The sequence below is a fragment of the Eschrichtius robustus genome, chromosome 14 (assembly GCF_028021215.1).
Source record: "Eschrichtius robustus isolate mEscRob2 chromosome 14, mEscRob2.pri, whole genome shotgun sequence".
Classification (NCBI taxonomy): domain Eukaryota; kingdom Metazoa; phylum Chordata; class Mammalia; order Artiodactyla; family Eschrichtiidae; genus Eschrichtius; species Eschrichtius robustus.
Genome location: NC_090837.1, coordinates 80,565,410 through 80,587,249, shown reverse-complemented (window position 1 = coordinate 80,587,249; position 21,840 = coordinate 80,565,410).

Sequence of the window (21,840 nt, the reverse complement as noted above, 5' to 3'; positions counted from 1 at the left end):
ATTTATTTAAAAAAAAAAAGTTTGCAGATAGAATTAAGTTTGCTTTTCAGCTGGCCTCAAGATTATTCTCTATTATCTGGTGGGTCCAATGTAATCACTAGGGTCCTTTAAAGAAAATGAAGGAGGCAGAACAGGAGCCAGGATTAGAGAGCGATTTGAAGATGCTATATTGCTGGCTTTGAAGACAGAGGAAGGGGCCACGAGCCAAAGAATGCAGGTGGCCTCTAGAAATTGGAAAAGGCCAGGAAACAGATTCTTCCCTAGAGACTCCAGAAGGAATGCAGCCCTGCTGACATCTTGATTTTAATCCAGTGAGCCCCATTTTGGACTTCTGATTTCTATAACCGAAAGATAATAAATTTGTACTGTTTTAAGCCACTAAGTTTGTAGTAATTTGTTAAAACAGCCATGGGAAACTAATATGCTCTCTTACAATATCTTTGCATGAGGTTCAAATGCAATTATTTTCTGATACCTGTTTGAAGTGAGCTCTACCTTCCTGCTTCAGTGAGGAGAAGCTGCAAGGATTGCTCTGGCGTTCCCAATCCCTGGAAAGCTACACCCTGGAGGGGACAAGCCTTTCCCTGTGCATGGGGTTCCGATATACTCTTCTGAAATGGAGTCGAAAAAGCAGAATTCTATTATTTTTATCTTTAACTTTCCAGAAAGTATTTTACCCTGCCCAGACTTTGACCTGGGGACAAAATGGAAATTGGAGAATTTCCTGTTTCTTTTTCAGTTCTTTTTTATCCTTTTCCATCTTTGTCAACTGGGCTAGCCCCTTCTGATTTTTGGGGAGTGGGGTGGGGAAGGAGAGGGAGAAAAGCAGGAGAAAGAAGCTTGGTGAGTGGGAGAAAGGCAAAACAAAGGAAATCATGAGAAGAGTGGTACTATGTTCATCAGCTTAGGCGTGGAATGAAGGTCAAGTTCTCTACAACTCTGACTGAATGCCTCCCCCACACTCTCTTGACTTTCACTTTCTTAGTCCGTGTGTGGCCACAAAGTTCTGGAAATCATTCAGATTCCTGCATTTTGACAGAATTTTCAAACAAGCAGTTCTTATGTTGAAAGACTCAAATCAGAGCATTGATACCATATGTGCCACCTGCCATACACACACACACACACAAACACACACACGCACACACCTATGAGTTACACGGACAAGCTGAAGTTAAAACTGTTATCGACTGATGAGCCTGGTGGAATATATAAAGAGTGTTTCATTATTCACCTCCTATGCTGGAGAAATGCAAATGAATTCAAGGAAAAAGACGCGTTCCAAGGAGCCGTACCAAGGCATCGTGGTGCAGCTTGCTTATTACATTCACTTGCCTGTTGTTCATGCCATCCCCAATTTGCACCTGCAATTACCTCTTCACACCTGGGAGTGCACAGGTTTTGTTGATTCCATTTCAGGAATGCTCAACCTACGTGTTTCCCAGAATAAAGAGCCTTCTAGAGCTCTGAATTCTGATACCAAGGTGACAATTACTTGTGTTCTTGAATGTTTAAAAAAGAAAGTAGGAAAAGGGGGGAAAAGCCAAAGAAACAAAAGAATAAGTGGGAAAAGTCTCATACCCACCATCAAAGGAGCTAAATTCACAAGTCTGGGAACTTTCAGCCTTTGCTGCTTTTAAGTGTCAGTGAAATCAACCCCCTCTAACAAGATACAGTCATTCCAGGACCCGCTCAACAGCTAGCAGCACAGACTGTGTCATTTTCTACAAAGGCGGCTGGAAATCATTTACACTGCAAGATGCTCTGTGGTGATAACAAGGTATTCAAAATGAGAACGAGTCTGAGATAATCTTCAAAAGGTTCCCAAGTGAAATCTGCCCCCACTCGCTAGAAGATTCCTCTGGAAGAAAGCAGATGCAAACATATCACTTGAAGTTGTTGAGACTGATAGGATTTTCTGCACCTGTGCTTGAAGTTGGCTGTCTTTTTCTGGGTGAGGTGAATTACATGAGATGAGGCTGAAATTCACCAGACATTGGAGGTCAAATAGTCTGATCATTTGCCAGGCAAGAGCGAAGGAACCATACCTTTCAATAAGGCAGCGAATATTTCTTCATTCTGGCTTTCTTTACACGTAGTTGAGTGTATTTTAGACCCGGGAAGACCAACAGAAGCTCCAAATTGCAAAGATAAATGATAAACATAGAAAGTGCTTTCCTGTGGCCTCTGATTATATTGCCAATCTAAGAAGCAGCAGTGCAGTTCCAAGTTACAGAGTACTAGATTAAGACAATCAATGAGGGTGAGCCGTTACGAATAATAAAAATCATTACAGATATTTAAAATGCATTTTTATTCATAAGAACAGTGGTACAGAGGTACAGACTTAATCATACTGAATACGTGCTAAGCCCTCAACATGCAATTGCCCAGTGCAATGTTCTCCAAAATTCTATGAGGTGGTGACTATCGGTATCAATATTTCACAGATTAGGACACTGAGGCCTGAAGTACCCAAGTTCCTTTCCCAAGGACTCACTAGCATTAATGTTTAGAAAAAGTATCTGAATTCAGTCGGGTTAACTCCAGAAAACAAGCTCTTAGACCTACCGGCAACCTGTAAATATTATTCATGGAGAGAAGGGTAGTCTTAATAAGCTTTTCATCTTAGATCCAATATTTGATATTGACCTAATACCATCTTTAAGACACCCGGATGTTGCAATGAGAAAAGTTAATTGAGAGAGGACCATTGAGAGGGATTCATTTTCATAACATGCTGTTATTTTCAAAATGTACTTTCTGAGTACTTGGTGTGTATAGAAGCATCCTTGATATTCCCCAAGCAATCTGAAGACTAGGTAATAATGTAATAAATTTATGCACGGGAATCTTAGCGGTTTCTCCATGGATCCGTGGAGAAGGAAGACTCCAGCTAAAAATTTCCTGCATTTCACTCCGCTGAAAGATCAAGGAATGTGGAGTGACTCCAGGAAATCAGAGATCAGTTGACAAGCTCTATTTTCATATGGTTGTCTTTCAGAAGGAAGACATCAGGGTGAAACAAGGTATACCCAGAATTATTCCACTTCAGACTGGGCACCTCAATGGAAACTATTTCTCCAGGGCACATTTGTGCTGTGTCAGTTTTTCAGTTGAAGAAATATAGTTTCTGCTTTCCCTATTTACTTTCCCTATTTGCTGAAAGAGACTGTAAATTCACAGTAGCAGATGGCACCTTCTTAGAAACACGGTTATGCAGACCTGTAGAGCACAGAGGGACAGACGTAGGGAGGCAAGACAAAATCAGTACGAAAATTCCATTTTAAAGGGACAGGTACAAATTTAGCACCAGTGTCTAGTTCTTCAAGTCTATAGGCATTTATTGAGTATCTACTTAGCAAAAGCACTGTGCTCTTGTTCGCTGCTGGTACAAAGGGAGAATTAAAAGATGAGGAAGAGGAATTATTCTTTTCTGCAAGAAACACTTCTACATGTAAGATGGATGTACTGATCACTAACTCTCATATAAACGTAGTTGCTAAAGAGTGGTACAACTCTTGGTCAAGAAATAAGAGGGCGCCATCTTGTCTGGTGGTTGCTGAAAACAGTGGCAGTAGAGAGAAAAACAAGGAGTTGCACAGGGTTGATGTTTGTGTGGTTAAAGCACAAGATGTTGTCAGTGATTAAATGTGGAGGGGTTAGTTCAATTCGAATGAGTTTGGTGATCTTGATGCTGGAGTTAATGTGGAGGAGCCATGTTCCAAATGCAAGTCACCGGCCTCAAAGGAAAACAGAAGAGGTATGGAGGACACATTGCAAGTTCATCATAAGAACGATGGGGGCCGTGAGCACTCTTTTCACACATGAAGCTCAGCACAAATATTATTCCACCTCAACATGATATTTGCTTACAATTGGAAAGTCAGAAATCAAAACATGAGCTGAAAAGACTTGCTGAAGTGCAAAGAATGAAGAGGCTTTAAGTCTTACTTTATATTTGATTGATTGATTCATTCATTCAACATTTCCTGCATGGCTGTGACCAGATATTGTGTTGGGCACTGGGGCTACAGAGAGAAATAGCCCTAGTCTCACATTTCTTTACTCACTATTATAAAATAAGAGATAAGCAAATGTCTTCTATTGAGGACCTGCTAGGATGCAGGGTAATGGAGTTCAGCACTTTTGTTCTTGTTTCCCAAGGTCCTAAGAACTGAAGAGGAGCTAAGCTTTGTACATAACACCTAGAACATCTATTTGACAATTCCCCCAATTTAGAAGCCAACTTGGGTCTTTTGGCCCATTCCTTTCCCAACCATTTAAAATTCCATTTTTCTACCTTTCTTCCAAACCTTCCATCTGTAATGTAAGTTTGGGCTTTTCTCTTTTAAACCAGCTGGTTGGTTCTCACTTGGACTGGTTTAAAAAAGAAGTTTATCTTAAAAATTGGGGCTTCAAAATAGAACGTTGTCACGATAAATGGAGCACATGAAAATGTGTGCACGAAGGAGGGGGTGATCAAACCTAAAGTATTGCAAGGGGCACCTGGTGAAGACTTGGCTTTCACATCCTCTGTGATTCGGTATCTCCAAGTGCTCTGCATCCCCGCCCCCATCCTCTTCTGTTGCTCATCATAGCAGCTCTGTTTTCTATTTGGTGCATATTGATTTTTCAATAATAAGCAAGATTATTGGTTTAGCAACGTCCTGTGTCTCCCGTCTCTCAATGAGAGTACGTGGAGAGTATGCCCAGCTCTGCAAGGGCACTCGGACTGAGCACGGTATTCTTTGTATATGATCAAAGGAGGAGGGAGAATAATTTGTACTCTCCAAAGGGTGGTAACATACATGGTCCTCCCTTTCATGGGAACAGGGGCGTACACAGCGGAATGTCCTGGGAAGGCCAAGTTTGGCAGGCTCCCTGCCTGCTGACAGCAAAGGCATTTATGGCAGAACATCTTAGAAAGTTGGAACCTTGTGAAAAATGACTTCAGGAAGTCGTTTCAGGGAAATAGAAAGTCTTTGCTGACTCAACTTAGCAAATCCCAGATGGAGCACATCTCTTAAGCCAAAGTGTCAGGGATCTGGTAGCTGATAGTTTGAGCATATTCTTTTATCTCTAACAAACTGGAAACCGGATACCATTGCCTTTCCTCAAACCTGGTTTGAGGTTTCTTGTTTGGTCAGTAGCTATAATTGATTAATATCACTGTCATGTCCCTTCGTGGTGTGAACAGAGAGGATTTGGGATAACAGAATGTGCGAGGCAGAGGGGACCTAGAGATAATGCAGTTCCAATTCCTTACCTGGTAGATGGGTAAATAAGGCCAGACATATGCAATAACTTCCTGAAGGGCAGAGTTAGTCAGGGACAGTGTGAGGTTGAGAGGGCAGTCTTCCCATGTCCCAAGCAATGTGCCATCTGCAACATGACAAATCTCTACATAGCGTGGCACCTGGGATGCCCCTCAAGCCTGGGTTACTTCTCAGCTACCAAAGTGCGCTTAGTAAACCCATGGCTTCAGATCCTAAATTAACTGACTTCCAATAAATGAGTGAAACCTCCAAATTAGATTGATTTATTACCAGGTTAGATTATACTTCTAGAACAGCGTTATCCAATAGAAATAGAACGTGAGCCACATCTGTTATTTTACAATTTTTGATTGACCACATTTAAAAAAAGCGAAGAGAGATAAGTAAAATTAACTTAATACTATATTTGTAAAAAGCTTAGTATATCCCAAACGTTACGATTTCAACAATATAATCAATATAAACCATTATTGATGAAATACTGTACATTTTAAAGAATACTAAGTCTTTGGAATCTGGTGTGTATTTTATTTCAATAGCCACATGTGCCTAGTGGCTACCATATTGGACGACTTAGCTCTAGAGTCAATCCAATCCTCTTTTTGTGGTCTTCACTGAATTAAGCTTAGAGCGGAACTTCGAATGGTTTAATCTCTGAAGAAGATATTTTCTAAATCACAACCAAAAAATTCATGTGCTGTTTCCAAGAATGAGAAGCAGCCCAGAAGATGCAATTTAGAAACCAACATATTCAAATTTCTGGTACATTTTAATGGTTCTTTGGAACGAGGGGATAGCATATTGAAATTGGTACTTGAAAAATCTAAAGCAAACAGAAACTGTAGATGAGCCACCCTACAGAATTTATAGTGATTTTGGAACAAGCTGCTGCACTGCTTCTGAGTTGATGGCTATGATTCTTTCCCTCTGCTGAAATCGTCTCATGTTTTTGCTCTTTTCCTATTAGCCAGCTGATATGGTTCCAATCACCCTATTAACCTCCTCTAAGGCCGTGATGCTATAAATTCCTTGAGAGCATTGTCTGTAACATGATTTTTCTTCTCTAGGCAATATTCTACTTTCCTACGTAACAAATTTTTTTGATGGTAGAATTTGCCAAAGTGGAACAGTAGATTTATATGTTACTGGTGGAGGGAAGGAGGGAAAGTTCATTCTCATTATAAAATTCCTGAAGATATTTCCTGAAGGTACCGGATTATGAGACCAAGAACTTTTAAGGCTGGTGGAATGTCAGGGTAGGGGGTAGGTAGGGCAGCTTTTAGTGCAGGCAGCCAAATAGCCTTGGTCAACCAGAGACTCTAAGCTCTTAAGGAGGCAGAAACTACTCCATTGGTTCATGTGTGTATCTGTAGCACGTGGCACAATATTTGGTCACTTAGTAGCTTCCTAAAAGGTTGATCATTAGATGAATAAAGGATTAAGGAAATCATGCTTCACATTTTCCTTTCCTTGCATCCTCTTGCCTCTTCTTGATCTTCCTGTAGGGGTCAAGGAAGACAGGTTGGTAGACCCCTGAACCTTTAAAAGTTCACATGGGCATTTCAGGGGGTAGAGAAGGGTCTTTCTTTCTTCACTCCCTTATCAGGAACTGAAAGGAGCTTTGGCTGCTACCTCTGGCTTAGAAGGGGACCCCTGCTCCAGGGTTGCCTGTCTCTCTACTCCCCCCGCCCCACCCCTCCCTTATCCCACCTGGCCCCAAGAGATGGGAAGGAGGGAAGTGACGTAAGTTGGTGGTTGGTCTGTACATCCCAAGCCCCTTGGACACTGAATGTTGGGACATTGTGTGTGTGTGTGTGTGTGTGTGTGTGTGTTTATGGGGTGTTGGAAAGTGGAAGAGAAGATGCTTTGATTCTCTCCTGTCCCAAACACCTGCTGGCAATTAGGCCCTTTCCTCTATGGAAGCTTAGCTCTCCCCCCTGGACTCTCCTCCTTCCCATGCTACAGGGACTCTCCAGAAGGGCCATGGTGGTGAGCTAAAGTCTCCTATGTCAACTGACTTGGCAAGGCCAAATTGGCTAGAGAGAGGAGGCTTGGGCTTATCCATGTTTAGTGCTCAAAATGTAGATCGTAAGAAAGTTGAAGATATCCCTATAGTTTTGGGGTGGGAAATAGACTGGATACCTCCTCCAGAGATTCTTTGACCGCTAGCATAATGTCCTCATGAAACACTGAGGTGTTTGGGTTCACTTGTTGGCGGGGGGGCTGGTCAGGGAGGAAGGGAGACAAGTTTAATTTTCATAACATTTGCTGAATGATTCAACAAATTTTGACAACTTATTCAGAGCCAGGGTGAGGTCCTTTTGAGAAGTGATTCAGGTCGGGCAGAGATTAGACTAAGAGAGAAGATGGTCAGAATTGGTACCAGGGACCACCTGCTTTTGACCCTACTCCACCCTACATCACATCACATCACACACACACATACACACACTGAATCACAGGGCAAAGAGGGAGCTCTGGAGGAGAGGGGAGTTTTTTCCTAAAGGACGTAATAAAGTCCTGTCTTTTATAAGCCTCTGAGGCAGGCCTTGCTCAGTATTGTGGAGGCAACAAGGAAATACCCAGGTATTTGGCATCCAGAGCAGATGCCCAAACGTTATATCAACTGCAAACAAATAAAAGCTAACTTCCTCCTAATGTTCGTCTCTGGAAAAAGGAGGTGAACTTCCTGCCAGAGGAGCTTTATGAACCTACCAGGCTGGCAGGCCTAGGCCAGCTCTCACTGTTATCTGGAATTCTTGCCTCCTTCCCAGGCCTAGAAAATACACCTGACCCCAGTGCAGACTGACCACAACCAAGCCCCCTTGTGAGGAGAACTCTAGCTCCAATCACATGGTTTATTTGACCCCAATGCTTTGACATCCTTGTCTCTGGTCCCACTGATGCCAGGGCACTTGCATCCACTTGCTTTCAGGGGCTCCGGAGGTCACTCACAGGCTGGACCAGGAAATCCCTATGCCAAGGTCCATCATGGGCAGTCCACCGCCTCTCAAGGAAGCTGCGTGTAGTGGGCTGCCCTCCTGATGAGCTCTGTGCCTCCGAGTTCCTCCGACATGCTTCTCCCTGGGTCAGTAATTGCTGCTATCAGAAGCTTCATCAGCTCTGGTCAGTTTCCTGGACATCAGTGTGGGCCAATCAGACCCCAAACCAGAAGACCACATTAGGGAGCACTATTAGATCTTTCTCAAGAACACTTCCTTCTAGATTTCTTTCTTCCCTGGGTATGGAGTAGTGCTTTCCTACCTGCATAGTGACTGGAAATCATTGATCGTAGCTTTGCTCTTCAAGCCTTGCCCAGAAGACCACCCCATAGATTTTCCCTGGGTTGTCAGCTCACCAAGTCTGTCCTTAGTTCACTCCCAAGAGGCATTAAGACACCTTAAGTATACAAATGCAATACACTTGCTACAAGAAACAAAGAGCAGGGTCAAGTCCATTAGGCCAGATCCCTGACTCATTTTACTTTACTCGAGTGAATGAATCAGTCCTGCTAAACATCTGTGGGGCTGGAAAATGTAGCTGTTGAAAATTGTAGGTTGGGTAGGAGTACTTAAGCAGTGGTGGGTAAGATGTGGGTGGAAGTTCAGAGGCAGCGTCCATCTGGATTCTCCGATTGACCTGCATGTTCATTATCTATCCACAGACTACTCAAATGACCAAGCAATAATAACCCTGGAACCATGATCAAAGAGTGCATGAAATCAACTACAAAAAGAAAAAAAAGAAGAAGAAGAAGAATGGCAAAGCGTTAAAGTGCTCAGGCTGGGTCATTTATAGCAGAAGGCATGAGTCGTATGGTTGCAGCCAGTCTCTGGTGGGTGTCTATTATTTTATTCATGCATTTTTTGGCAATTAAAGTCACATTCAATATGAAGATAACTGCTGACTAAGGAACTTATGACAAACTTTAAAAAGTTTACGAACTGCTTCAGCATTCTCTTTCAGAAAACTCTTAGAAGTTCTGTAAGGAGAGATGCATACATTAGGGTAAGTTTAAACCTGTCTCCAGCCTGTAAGTTAGGCTGAAAACATAGACGTTCATGACTGTTTTCCCTCTGTTCACCAAAAAATTCACTTGTCAAAACAAGACAAAGATCTGAATTTATCATTGTACTAAATGTAAAACGAACTGGAAGCCACAACTCAGCATATGTCTATCTCTCTCGGAAAATAGTCATGGATCTTTAAAGCAAGATGGATGTTTGCGTTTTTAAAAAAAAGAATAGATGCCTAGACAGATTAACGAATGAGTTCTAATTAGTCCCTGGTGATAGACTTATTTCCCACAAGGGCTGGTCTCTTGTATCTCTTTCTTGGGCAGCCACAGGTGGCACCCGCAAAGTTCAGCTGCCCATCCTGCAACGCACACAGCTCCTGCCCAGCTTCAGTAAGGTTGAGAAGCAGATCCACCTCCTCTTCTAGCTGAATATCTCCTAACTTCCATTCTACCCATGGCATCACCTTTACACTGCAAAGATGGTACCTTTGTTTCCTACAAAATAACCAGGTATTCTACTTATCCCTAAGCTCCCAGTAATCTTGTTTGAAAGTTTATTGGATGGGAGATATTGCTGGGAAAATACTGCACCTCTTATGCCATGTGATTTTCACGTTCATGTTTGACATTGTCAAGCAGGAGACAATTTTAATGTGCCACTGTTAAAGTGACGACGTGGCTAAGGTCTCGGAGATGACAACAATGTAGAGGGAAGACTGTAAACCACAACTGCTCTAAACCACATCTGTGCTATACTTCTCACTACAGGTGGAGTTTGAGCGTGAAAAATCTTGTTTACTGTACTGGCTATGACCACTACCGCATCATTAAAGTCAAAGAATTCATCTGAGTATTTACCTTTTGAGGAATGTATATGTTTCTCATGGATTTACAAATTAGACGCTTTATTTCATTTTAGGCTAATAGTAACTGGTACAAATATAGCCTTCATTTATTGACCTTCTGTATAACATATTGCAAATAAAACATAAATCCATTTTTTGACTTATCCTAGCGGGTTTATTGCCAAAGGTATTAGGAAGGCCTTTTCTATAATTTTTTCATGCATTTTGGACTCAAGGAGGAACATTTTATTAGGGTTCTAAGGTTGTCTGCATACTACAAAGCCTCGGCAACTTGAAGAGCTCCGTTTTAATCCCCCAAGCCCCCTCTTTGATGAGCCCCATCTAGCCTCCGACTTTTGGGAGAAGAGAGATTGCCCACTGAAAGTTTTCCTGAATGCTGGAACAGAGGAAAACTTCTCCCACCCCACTCCATCTCGAAAACAGGACACGAGTAGCTTTTCATCTCTATGGCTTCTTCCTCCTAACAGAAATAGAAACTCTTTAATTCAATAGAAACTCTTTAATTAAATCTTGAAGAGGTGTGACACCTGAGTGTCACCACATACCACGTCATCGATTTTGGAGAGAAGTATTTAGAGGAGGTTGAGAGGGAAAGAAAGAAGCCCCGAACTGCTTTTTTTCCCCCTGATTTAATAAAGTCTCTTAGCCTCCTGAGCCCACTGTGGTTTTCTTGAATTGCACAGCTGTTGCGCAGCTGGCAACAACCTAGATCAATGCTGATCTTTGGCCAAAATGTAATGAAGGACTCAGTAGAGTGGAAAGTTAGTACAGAGTCACTGGTGCCGTCTGGGGTGTATTCTTCCCCGTGGAAGGCGAGAAACCCAAAGAAGATGTACGGGACCTTAAAAGGAAAAAAAAAATCTTCAAACAATTGGCTTTGGAAACGGACACATAACAAAATTCACCAGAAGCTACTGTGTTTCTCATCTTTCATCCAACAGCACGGAGATAGATTCCCTTTGGAGGATTTTGGGTTGGAAGCACATGTTGGGGCTCTAAGGGGCAGAGTAGGACCTGCGTTATTTTGCAGCTCCCACCTCGCCCCACCGGGACTGATGCTGGAGGGCAGAGGGTAGGGAAGAGGGAAGGGGGAGAGGGCTTAGAGAGTTCTAGTCTGTCTTTTAGCATTTTCATTCCTTTTGCTTGTTGGAAACAGCAAGATCTCCTCCAAACCCTCAAGTTCCTTTCTTTCCTTTATCTTTTATCAGGGGCTGAAAAGGATCGTTAAAGTTGATAGGAAGAAAATACATATTGGACTGATTTCAGCAGCGAGGGTTGATGAACAGAGTACCACCCCACTGTCCCCCAGCTCCCTCTTCCACGTCTGAATTGTCCTAGTCTTTTTATTTTTTAATATAATATGGGGCTCTATCTAGCAAAAATGGAAATAAGTGACAAATTATTAAATGTTTTAGTTTCTTAGTGAAAGTTTACGTACAGACTCATTATTAAGTAGTTGTTATTACCTACCACAGTTTATATGGATGAGATATATTTGACAAATTATGGGCCACATTGCATGTTTTATGAAAAGCTCTGAATTCACCTACTTCAGGCAAAGACATCAAGTCAATGTACCTGGGAAATAAGAGGCTGTCATTCTGGACCTGTTGTAGCTGCCAACCCACTGCTTGTGACCTTTCCAAAGTGACTTGATGACTTGCTGCTGTGGTTTGCCCAGTAGAAGGAAACGCGCAGCCCTGCCTTCCTTTCCCACCCCCATCAGAGGGTAGGAGGTGCAGGAAACTGAGCTGGTACGTTTCCTCCTCAGCCAGCCAGCCATTCCAGCCAAGAATCCCTCCATGGCTCTTCCCCCTGTTTCAGGCCAGCCCATCCTCCACACAGCAGCTCCCCATCTTAAGAGCCTCAGATTAACTGAACAGGTATCTCTGGGGATGGAATCAAGACATCTGTATTAAACAAAAAAATTCCTCCAGATGATTCTAATGAATAGTCAGCTCAAGTAACTATTACTTCAACTGAATCTTATGAACTTGACTTATTTCATGCTCTGGCTAATAGATTCTGACTGCTTTCTCTGCCTTTACTAAATTTTCTGCCTGTGATTTCTGACCTTCTTTTTTTCCCTTTCTACCGGAACAGATTTTTGGTCTTAGGCCCTGCTGTCGATCCTGTTCTGTTGACTCCTGCGCTAGGCAATTTTGGTTGCCTGCTTCCCAAGCATCCATCTCCTTCTCCCACCAACATCCTCTGGCTTCTCTTTGGGGAATTCACCCACCCACTTTCGCCTTTGAGTTTGGTTGAAATTGTCCCCACCTCTAGTTCTAGAGGCGGTACCTGACGGGCTTAAAGCCATAAGCTTTTTATTTCCTCCTTGGGCATAGTGATTAGCTCAGGAATGGGCATAGCAGAGACAGAGACAGGGGGAGGGATTTCTCAGGTGTTAGGGACACCTGTGAGAGAAAAGTTTGTCCTTATTTTATTGGAGATACTGAAGGCATGCTTTTTTTTTTCCTGGTAGATGTGACAAAGAAGGAAGCACGCCAAGACCTGCTGGCCACCATCTTGCAACTACAAAGGAGGGGTCTACCAAGAACGAATTCAACACTGAGGAAGCAAGGCTGACGAGGACAGAGAAAGGAACTGTGTCCTAGTTACATTGTTGGAGCTGCTGTTCAGTGAAGAGAGTGTTGAAATAGTTCAAACTAACAGATGATGAAGCCCCAAGCCAAAGCAGTAGCAGTGAGAGAGACTGAAGGGGTAGACATGACGGGATGTGAACGTGAGAAAGAGAGTCCTCGACGGTGCAGGGGGAAAAGATCAGTTCTTGGAGTAAGGTCTCTAACATGGTAGAAGTGAATGGGGTCCCAGGTATGGGTAGAAGGCTAAATCTTGGGCAAGGAAAGATGTATTTTTTTGCTGGAAAGGTATGCTGCTACTAAAATGAGAGAGGAAAGGAAAGAATGGGCACCTAGGTACATTCACAACGAGTTTTATTATGTTTGAACTCCAAACTTGTTGACTCATGCAATCCTTCATTCATTTACTCATTTGACCAATACTTATTGCCAAGTATTGAGCTACATGCTTGACATACAGCACGATCCCTTTATCACCCTTCCACACAACTGCCCATGTCAAGCTGAAATTCCCTTGAAGATTTGGAACCTACCAGGAGGTATACTTGCACATTGTTGCCCATTTCCTGAATTCTAAATCACCCACTAAGCTGGTTATACTGGAATTTGGTACATCCTCCCCAGAGACACATTTAAATTCCCTCGAAGCCTTAGATTCTGTGAACCCAATGCTTTGAGTATAGATGTTGAACCTGGACCATATTGCCTCTTTTTGTAACATAATGTGACACCCACCTCTTAGAAAGGGGGCTCCATGCCCCCTTGCTAAGGTCTTCTCCCCAGGTAGCAAACCCTCAATTCCTTCAAATGCTGCTTTAGTTAACTTTGCCAGAATTCTGAGGGCCTGTATTTAGCCAGCTCCTTCTGGAAATCACATGGTTTTAGACAGTGTCGAGCTCCGATGGGTGGAGAAGCAAGAATGCTTTCAGTGGTCTCGTTTGCAAGCCTTTGATGTTCCTTCTCAGTCATATTGTGTCAGTGGAAACGTTGGTCTGAGCACTCTGGCAATTCTTTCAAAATGCACAAATGTTGGGTGTGTGTTTTCAATGGCTTTAAGCAATTAAAACAACTTAGAAATCATTAGAAGTAGTGGCTCACTAAGCCAAGAAGGCGGAGGGCCTGGATGGCCGCTGGCTTGTTGCTGTGCCTGGGACAGAGTTGTGAAAGGAAGGCTTACTTAGGTCAATGGTGGTTTCTGTTGAGAAAATTTGGGCGTAATCTAAATCAGCTGCTGCCTCTACCCATGCAGATGCCCCTGAAAATGGGTTATTAGAAATTAACTGGGGGGAAATGTGGTCCCTTAGGAAAATGACAATTAAATACAAATGCAGGAGTGAGCACATTAAATATATAAACACATACGCAACCAAAAATTAAAAAAAAAGAAGAAGGTGATTTCTTCAAACTAGAAACTTAAAGAAATTGAAGCCAAGCATCCAAAACGTTTAGTCCAAGCAAATTCTCCAAGGGCACACAGGGAGGGTAGGGAGCTGGTAGAGAAGGGGAGATTTCAGAAATCATGTAGGCAATGGTCACCCAAAGATAGAAAGAGATGGATTAGGTTATCCGTAAGCACATTAAGATGATAAAAATTCCAGCATCAGAAGGAATAAAACAGTCGAAAGATCATTAACATGAATCAGAGATTAATCGACATAAAACTTAAGAAGGCTGAGCCCGAGTTATCAGCTATCAATGGGACTTGTTTTAGCAGGGAATTTCAGAGGATTTATCACCAGATAATATGGATAAAGAGTTGCTCTTGCGTCTTTAAAGAGATATAACCAAATGAAGTAATCCTGCAAGATGAACTTCCTTTTACAACGACCCATATTCAAGACAAAAAAAAAAAAAAACAAAAAAACCCCACAAGAACACTGTGTCTTTTGCAAACCCATATGCAAAATGTGTCATCTCTATGGTTCATTATTCTCTGACTCCAAAGAAAAATCAGTTTGGGTCTCTTTCTTTGAGAGAACTAAGTTTGAATTTGAGCGGCACTTCTCGCCAAATGAATTCATCTTTCAATTATGTCAGAAGTTAGAAGGACACACAGAGAGAGGGAAAAAAAAATTCAAATCCTTTTTCTGCTTGTTCCAATCAATTTAGATCCTTTCCATTTTAAGAGAGCAGCGAAAACTTGGATATTCAGAAAGTCAACTTCACCAGAAACTTGAGTTTCTGAATTCACAACAATGATTATAGACACATTACAGCCTTTATCTTTTTCCATTAATAGTGAGGAATAGCCAATTTAAACAAAAACAAAAACTCTTATATGGCTTTCTTCTTTCCCCTTTGTGGAATCGGCTACCATGTTCTTTTGCTTTTAACTCATTTGGTACTTTTATCAGAAGACAGACAATGAACTAGGATTATACTTTTGCCTACTTTTGGCTTCTTCTTTTTCTTGTTTTCTCAGATTTTAGTAATATTTATGGTGTGTTTCTGCTCCATATCTCTCCTGAGAATGGAGTCCACACACCTGTGTGCTTTCATTTTCCTTAGTTAACTGTCAGGGTTCCGGCCCCCAAGGCCCCTGTCCAGACCTCACAGGCACCAGGAAGCAGAACTAGGGCTGACGTGTCATACGGTGTGACAGTCTCATTTGGTACCTTGCTGACCTTCTGGAAGGGTGCTCTGCAAAGAGAAGGCTAGTTCAGACCCAGACGAGGCCCTGCAGATCAGAGATCATGACCAGGTGGGGCTGGGTGGGGTGGGACGCATCAGTGGCCCCAACTTCAAAAGGAAAACAACTTTCATGTAATTGGAGAGCGGCTCTGGCCAGGAGTTCCCTGCTGTTTGCCCTGCACCCCGACAGGCTCTCGAGGGGCCTGAAGTATTGACAGTTGGGTCCCAGCCCTTGATACACCCCAGACTCAGGAGGCAGCATAACATAGCGGTGAAGGGCCCAGGCGTTGGAATCAAGCAGGCCTGAGAACAAGCTATTCCAAAAAGGGTTCTTGAAACTCATGGAAGAGACAATGGCCTTGAGAGCCAAGGCTCCTAATTTCCATGAGTTGGGTGTTTTGGAAAACAAAACACTTAAGGGAATATGAGCCTTCAATTTATGATATAAAACATGTCCTGGAAAGAAAATCGGTAAAGAGCTCAACTAGCCTGTCCACATAGACCAGATAAAGGTAGTCGGAGCTGGTACAAGAGGCGCTATGGAGAGAGAAAAGATGGCTTTTTCTCTGAGAAGTGGTGCTGTTCCTTGCCTGCTATGCTGGGGTGGCGGTGACTGGACAGTGGAAATCCCACACAGGTAAGCAGGTGCCTCCCTGCCTGGATGCCTGGAGGGGTACTGGGCTTGAAGAGAAGCCCTCCGTGTCAGCAAGGGGTGCAGACTTAGAACTGACAGAAGGCCAGTTCTAAGCAGGAAAGGCAAAGAGCAAGGTTGTGGAATCAGCTGAGAACAGAGGGGAGGGGGGCATCTCATCAGTACCACGGATGATAGAGGTTGCCTGTGGGAAATCATAAAGTATCTGAATTTACTACCTGGCTCTAACTAGATCAAGTATTCTGCCAGTAGGTTAAATGGGGCTTAAAAGATAATTTAAGTTCATTCATAGAAAAATAATCAAGTCAAAGTTTTTATGTACCCAAGTGTGTAGCTTGCAAATTTTGTACCTGGTAAAGGACTTAGTACCCTGTCTTTTTTAGTGGAGAGCCATTTATGGTTTTTAAGTCTTTGATGGCTAGAACTAAAATTTTGTCATAGAAAGAAAGGAAGCGAGCTTGGAGGTTGGGTGACTAGCTAATGGTGAGGATGATATTCAGTGAGAAGAAATGAGGTTTTGATTTTAAGACACATCCTAGATATTGAAGATTCAGAAATGAATTCAATGTAGAGTGAAAAGTGAAGGGACAGTTGAAATATTGGAAAAGCTCGAGGACCTGGAACAGAGACAGTACCATCAGGGAAGTGGAGAACAGCAAGTGACAACGGGAAAGGTGATAAGTTTGTCTTTCAAGTAATTTATTAAGAGCTTTTACATTAATCAAAATAGCCATGTGAGGAGAGCAATAGAATATTGTAGATGCAAAAATGGATGTGCAGACCTGTACATGAATGCTCACAGCAGCAGTATATACATAATAGACAAAATGTGGAAACCACCCAAATGTGGTCTGTCCATACAATGGAATATTATTCAGCCATGAAAAGGAATGAAGTACTGATACACACTACAACAGATAAACTTCAAAACACCAAGCCAAGTGGAAGAAGTTAGCCACAGAAAGTCACATGTTATCTGATTCCATTTATATGAAATGTCAAGCACAGGGAAATCTACAGAAACAGAAAGTAGCTGCCAGGGGCTGGGAAGGGTTGTATGTGGAAACAGCGAGTGACAGCAAATGTGTACAGGATTTTTTTAGAGGGGACAAAAATACCTAAAATTAATTGTGGTGATGGTTGCACACCCTGGGGATATGCTAAAAAACGTCAAATGTACACTTTCTTTTTTAAAATACTTATTTATTTATTTTTGAAATATACACTTTAAATGGGTGAATTGTATGATATAAAAATTATATGGTAATTATATATATATATATATATTTTTTTTCAATGGATGTGTAGAGAACATTGGCAACTTGTCCGGTATGATTCAGTTAGCCAGGGAGCAGAGTGTGAGTCCTAGATTTGCCCAGAGCTGAGCACAGAGAGGCTCAAAAGCAATTTCAGGTCTACCTCAAACTGTGTCCTTTTGGAGACAGATCAGGTAGGCATTCTGAATTGTCTTCCTTTTAATGCAGACTCAGCCGACGTTGGTATCCAAATCTAAATTTAAGTCTACAATTGCATAGACTTGTTTCTTGAGAATATAAGAACGTCACAAACTCAGTCTCCATGGGGGTTATCAGATATGAAACTGGGGTAAGGATGCTTTGGTAAAATCTATTGAATAATTAGATTTCTAACGGTCAGGGAAAAAAGAAGTTGTAACTGTTTGGTTGTCTGCCGAATAGCATGCCACAGAGAGTAGGATGTCAACACCAGGTTGGATGGTGTGGATGGAGCTCCAAATCTCTCTTGTTGCAAATGATAGGTCTGACGCAGGCTGTGGTTGAGTGACTTGTCTAAAGTCACCTGGGCCACTTGAGCTGATGTTAGAAACAAGGGCTAAAGACCTTTTTAATGTTATGGTGCTTTGACTCCATGTTATTTGGGGAACATTTCAGAGTTTTTCTGAATTGCTGACAACAGGTTTTTTATTTCTCATCAGAAAACAACACTCTGATTCAGAGTTTGACAAAACAATAACAACAACAAAAGAATGTGGTTAAAAACAATTGTATTATTTGAAAAGGCAAATGATATTCTGGTCCTATAGATGCTGGAGATCATAGATTCCCTATATCCCATAGTTGTTTCTATTTGGCTTTATAGTAAAATCATCTTGAAACATTAAACCCTAAACATAGCCTGTACATGACAGCAAAGGAGCTTTTAGAAAAAGAATAAATTGCCGAATGCAAGTGTGGACTGTAATTTCTTGACATGGGATGGAAGCAGATGCACCCAACTTAACATGTCGTTATTAAATTCACTTCCAACTGGCGTTTCTTCTCCTTTGGTGGGATGGAGAGGGTGTTGGCACAAAGCTCTCTTTTCTGTTCATCAAGCAACCCTATTTTGGTGTATGCCATGAGAAGTTACTCTTGGGTCATACATTAACTTGGAATAAAGGTTTAAGCTATAGCCCTAAGTTCTGCATTTTGTCACTGCTACACCTGCTTTTAAGAGTAGGCTGTTAAGTTGAGTGGCCCGTTCAAAAGCAGTAGGATGTAATAGCCTGTTGTATCTTTAGCATCCTTCAGCACCACTTATTAAAGTAGAGCATAAACTTGCAAAAAGCAAGCAGCTGACACATATCGAGTCTTTACTATGGGCTGAACACAGGGCTGGGGACATTGGATCCATCACGGCTAATCACTGTAAGAGCAAAGCAAGATAGTCATTTTCTCCACTGTGATGGGGCCGTGGAACTGTAGCTCTGAGAGGTTAAGGCTCTTGCCTGTGGTCACGATTTAGAAACAGCCAAGCTAGCGTTGCGAAGCTCTGACAGTGAAGCATGAGTGCTCTTCACTAGCATGGAAACATGGAGACCATCTCACATACACCTTTGTTTCCCAGTAGAAGAATGGTAGTGAGGGAAGTTAAGGGACCACCAGCATCACACACTGGGCCACGACAGGAACTGAGGTTGCCTGGGGTGGAGGTGGGGAGAGACCTCCCTGTGGTATGACCTGGAAGATGATGGCAGAGAGGCAAGAACTCAGAAATGGCCCAGAATGTAATTTATCAGACTAAACGAAGATGCTGGAAGTCCATGCTTGTGCATATGTTTTGAGGTCTATTTCTAGGATATGGAAAGAAACTCCCAGGCTCCTTCACATCCTATTCTAAGGTGCCCATTAGGAGAAGAAGCGTGGCATTCAATGATTGGGGCCAACCTCCAAGGAGCTGTGAATGTCCATTCTTACTGGCCCAGGGAAACATTAATTTAGATCATCCATGAATCTTACTCTTATCTTCTTACATAGAGCCTTCAGTGATAGGGGTGAGAACACTGGACTTGTCTTCAGAATGCCTAGTTTGGATTTGGTGCTTGCAGTATACTACCTCTATCTCTTCTGGGAGGTGACCTCTCTTCTCTCTGACTCAGTTTCTTCGTCTGTAAAGCAGTACACTCACCTACCTCTTAGGGATGTTCCTGTATACCAGGTCTGGCCACAACTCGTATTTCTACCATGGAGAAAATTTGAACTGTTCCATCCCAGGTCCCTGAAGTGCTTTTCCCTCTTGTGATTGTGATCATGTGCTTGTGAGGCTGGTGGGCTGGGAGGATGTCCACTGCTGGAGAACTTTGTGCAAAACTCCGGTGGAGGTGAACACACCAGATCTGCTTTTATACGGATCCTTCGAACACAATACTCTAATATTCTGAGCTGCATATTAAATACAGGCCAATGGGACTTGGGCCTAAAATGGTGATATATGAACACCTTAGAAATATACAATTCACTCAAAGGAATGGTTCAAACGGCTAATAAATTTGGAACGGATACAAAGAAATACTTTTCCATGCAGAGTGCGGTGGACCTGTGGAATTCACAGCTGCAAGAGGTAATTGAGTCAAATGCCGTGGGTGGATTTCATAAAGAGCTGGTGTGGCAGACAGCTGCCCGGGCAATGCAAATTGTGCTGTTAAAATTATGCGCTGGTTAGGCATTCACCATTGTCACAAGGGGACAGAAGTCTCTAGGACTCGAGACATAAGTCGGGGTAGCAGCTATTTTTACTAGAGAGCCCTTTATTTTTCCAAAGTACTTTCTCACTTCACTCCTCTGAAGTAGGAAACAAAACAAAACAAAACAAAACAGGAAGGGGGTGTAATGTTAACTTCTCTCTTTGAGTGTGTGTCGAAAGAGGCACTGGGAATGTTTGTCGTTTTTTTCCTCAAAAAGAAAAACATGATGCAAAGTTTCCTTTCATCTCAGGTGAGTCAAGTTCTCATGTAATTGCATGTTTTCCAGCTAAACTTTCCAAAGGGAAGTTTCTTCACAGCGACCCAATCCATTTTTCCCAGACAGTTCTGTGAAAATGGAAGCACAATGCTCTTTTGCCTTTAAGTAATTCTGATGGTTCGTTTGGCCCTGCATCTGATGACTGAAAGTGTCTTCAGAGGATCCTGGTCCTCCAAGCCCGCCTAGAACCTTCCTGAATCTTCCAGAAGCTCTCTGGGATTGCTCTAGTCCTTGAACCATGCATATTCAGATAAAGGAAACAGGAAAGTAGAGCAAGAGTCTAGAGTGTTTAAAGCATTTTCCTTTGGGACCAGATTGGATGGACGCATCAAAATGAGAGATGCTGACATTCTGCTTTGTAGATGAAGCCTTAGTATTCATAAGGTCACAACCATTCTTCATTCTGTCTGCGTATTCTTGGCTTTTATTCCCTTATTCTGAAATCCTGGCATCAGCAACCCTTCGGAGGCAGTGGTCCAGCTTGTTGACCCCTGTTTTTCTGGCATGTTGTGTGTTTGGCTCGAAAGATAAGGAATTGTAAGGATGACAAGGTGACTCTGCAGAGGACTTTGAAAAGCGTGGGGTAAAGGCTTCGGGGTGGCTCCCAGCTTGGGGGCTGCAGAAAGGCAGCCTGGCTGCTGACGTTGGCACCGGGTCCAGGTTGTGCAGCCCTGTACAGACTTGTATTTTACAGAATGAACACTTATCCTTTTCACTGGTCCAAGGGGAGTCTGCACTGCCAACCCCCATGAAATAGGGCTCTTTTGCTCCAGGGAAAGATAGAACTCACAACGCATGGTTTTGGTGTTTCCTCTTTGTGAGTCTTTACTAACGGAAATCTCCACTCCTTGGGTACGAAACCAGAGAAGGCTTGTGAAGGACTACAGACCCTCAAAGACAGATGATGGACAAACCTGCCATCATTTGGGGTCTGTCAAAAGCTTCAGCTCATTCCCATGTTTCTGAGTCAGTAAAACCAAAAACATATTTTTCCAAACACATTTCCACCCTCCCATCATTTTAAAAATCCTGTGTAATTTAAGGGAAATTCAATCCATATGCTTTTGATTTGTTTACACTTGTATCATCAAAATATGTTTTTAAAGAGCTTTCGGAGATCCCAGAAGACTCCTCAGCCTTTTAAATGAGCCTTTTAAAAGCTTTTTTTCCCCTCTTAGTAAACAGGAGGTTGCATGTTGCCAAGGGTAAATGAACTTGAAAATGAAGAGGTTTGTGCTGGGCTCAGAATTTTAAATCTACCACTTCTGCTTGGGGTTTGAATTCTAAAATCAGCTCCTGGAGACTTGTCTCTGCATTGTTACAGGTCATGAGGCCAACAAGGGACTTGTTCTGTAATAACTGTATCTCCAGAGCAAGGGGCCAGGACCTTCTTCGGAAAACAGTGAGAAGAAAAGACAAGGGTAAGGTACCCACGTCCCTTCTCCTTTCACAAGAAAGGAAGAGAAAAAGAAATAAAGGAAGGAAGAAAGATGGAAAGAAGGGAGGAAAGAAGGGAGGAAGAAAGGAAGGAAGGA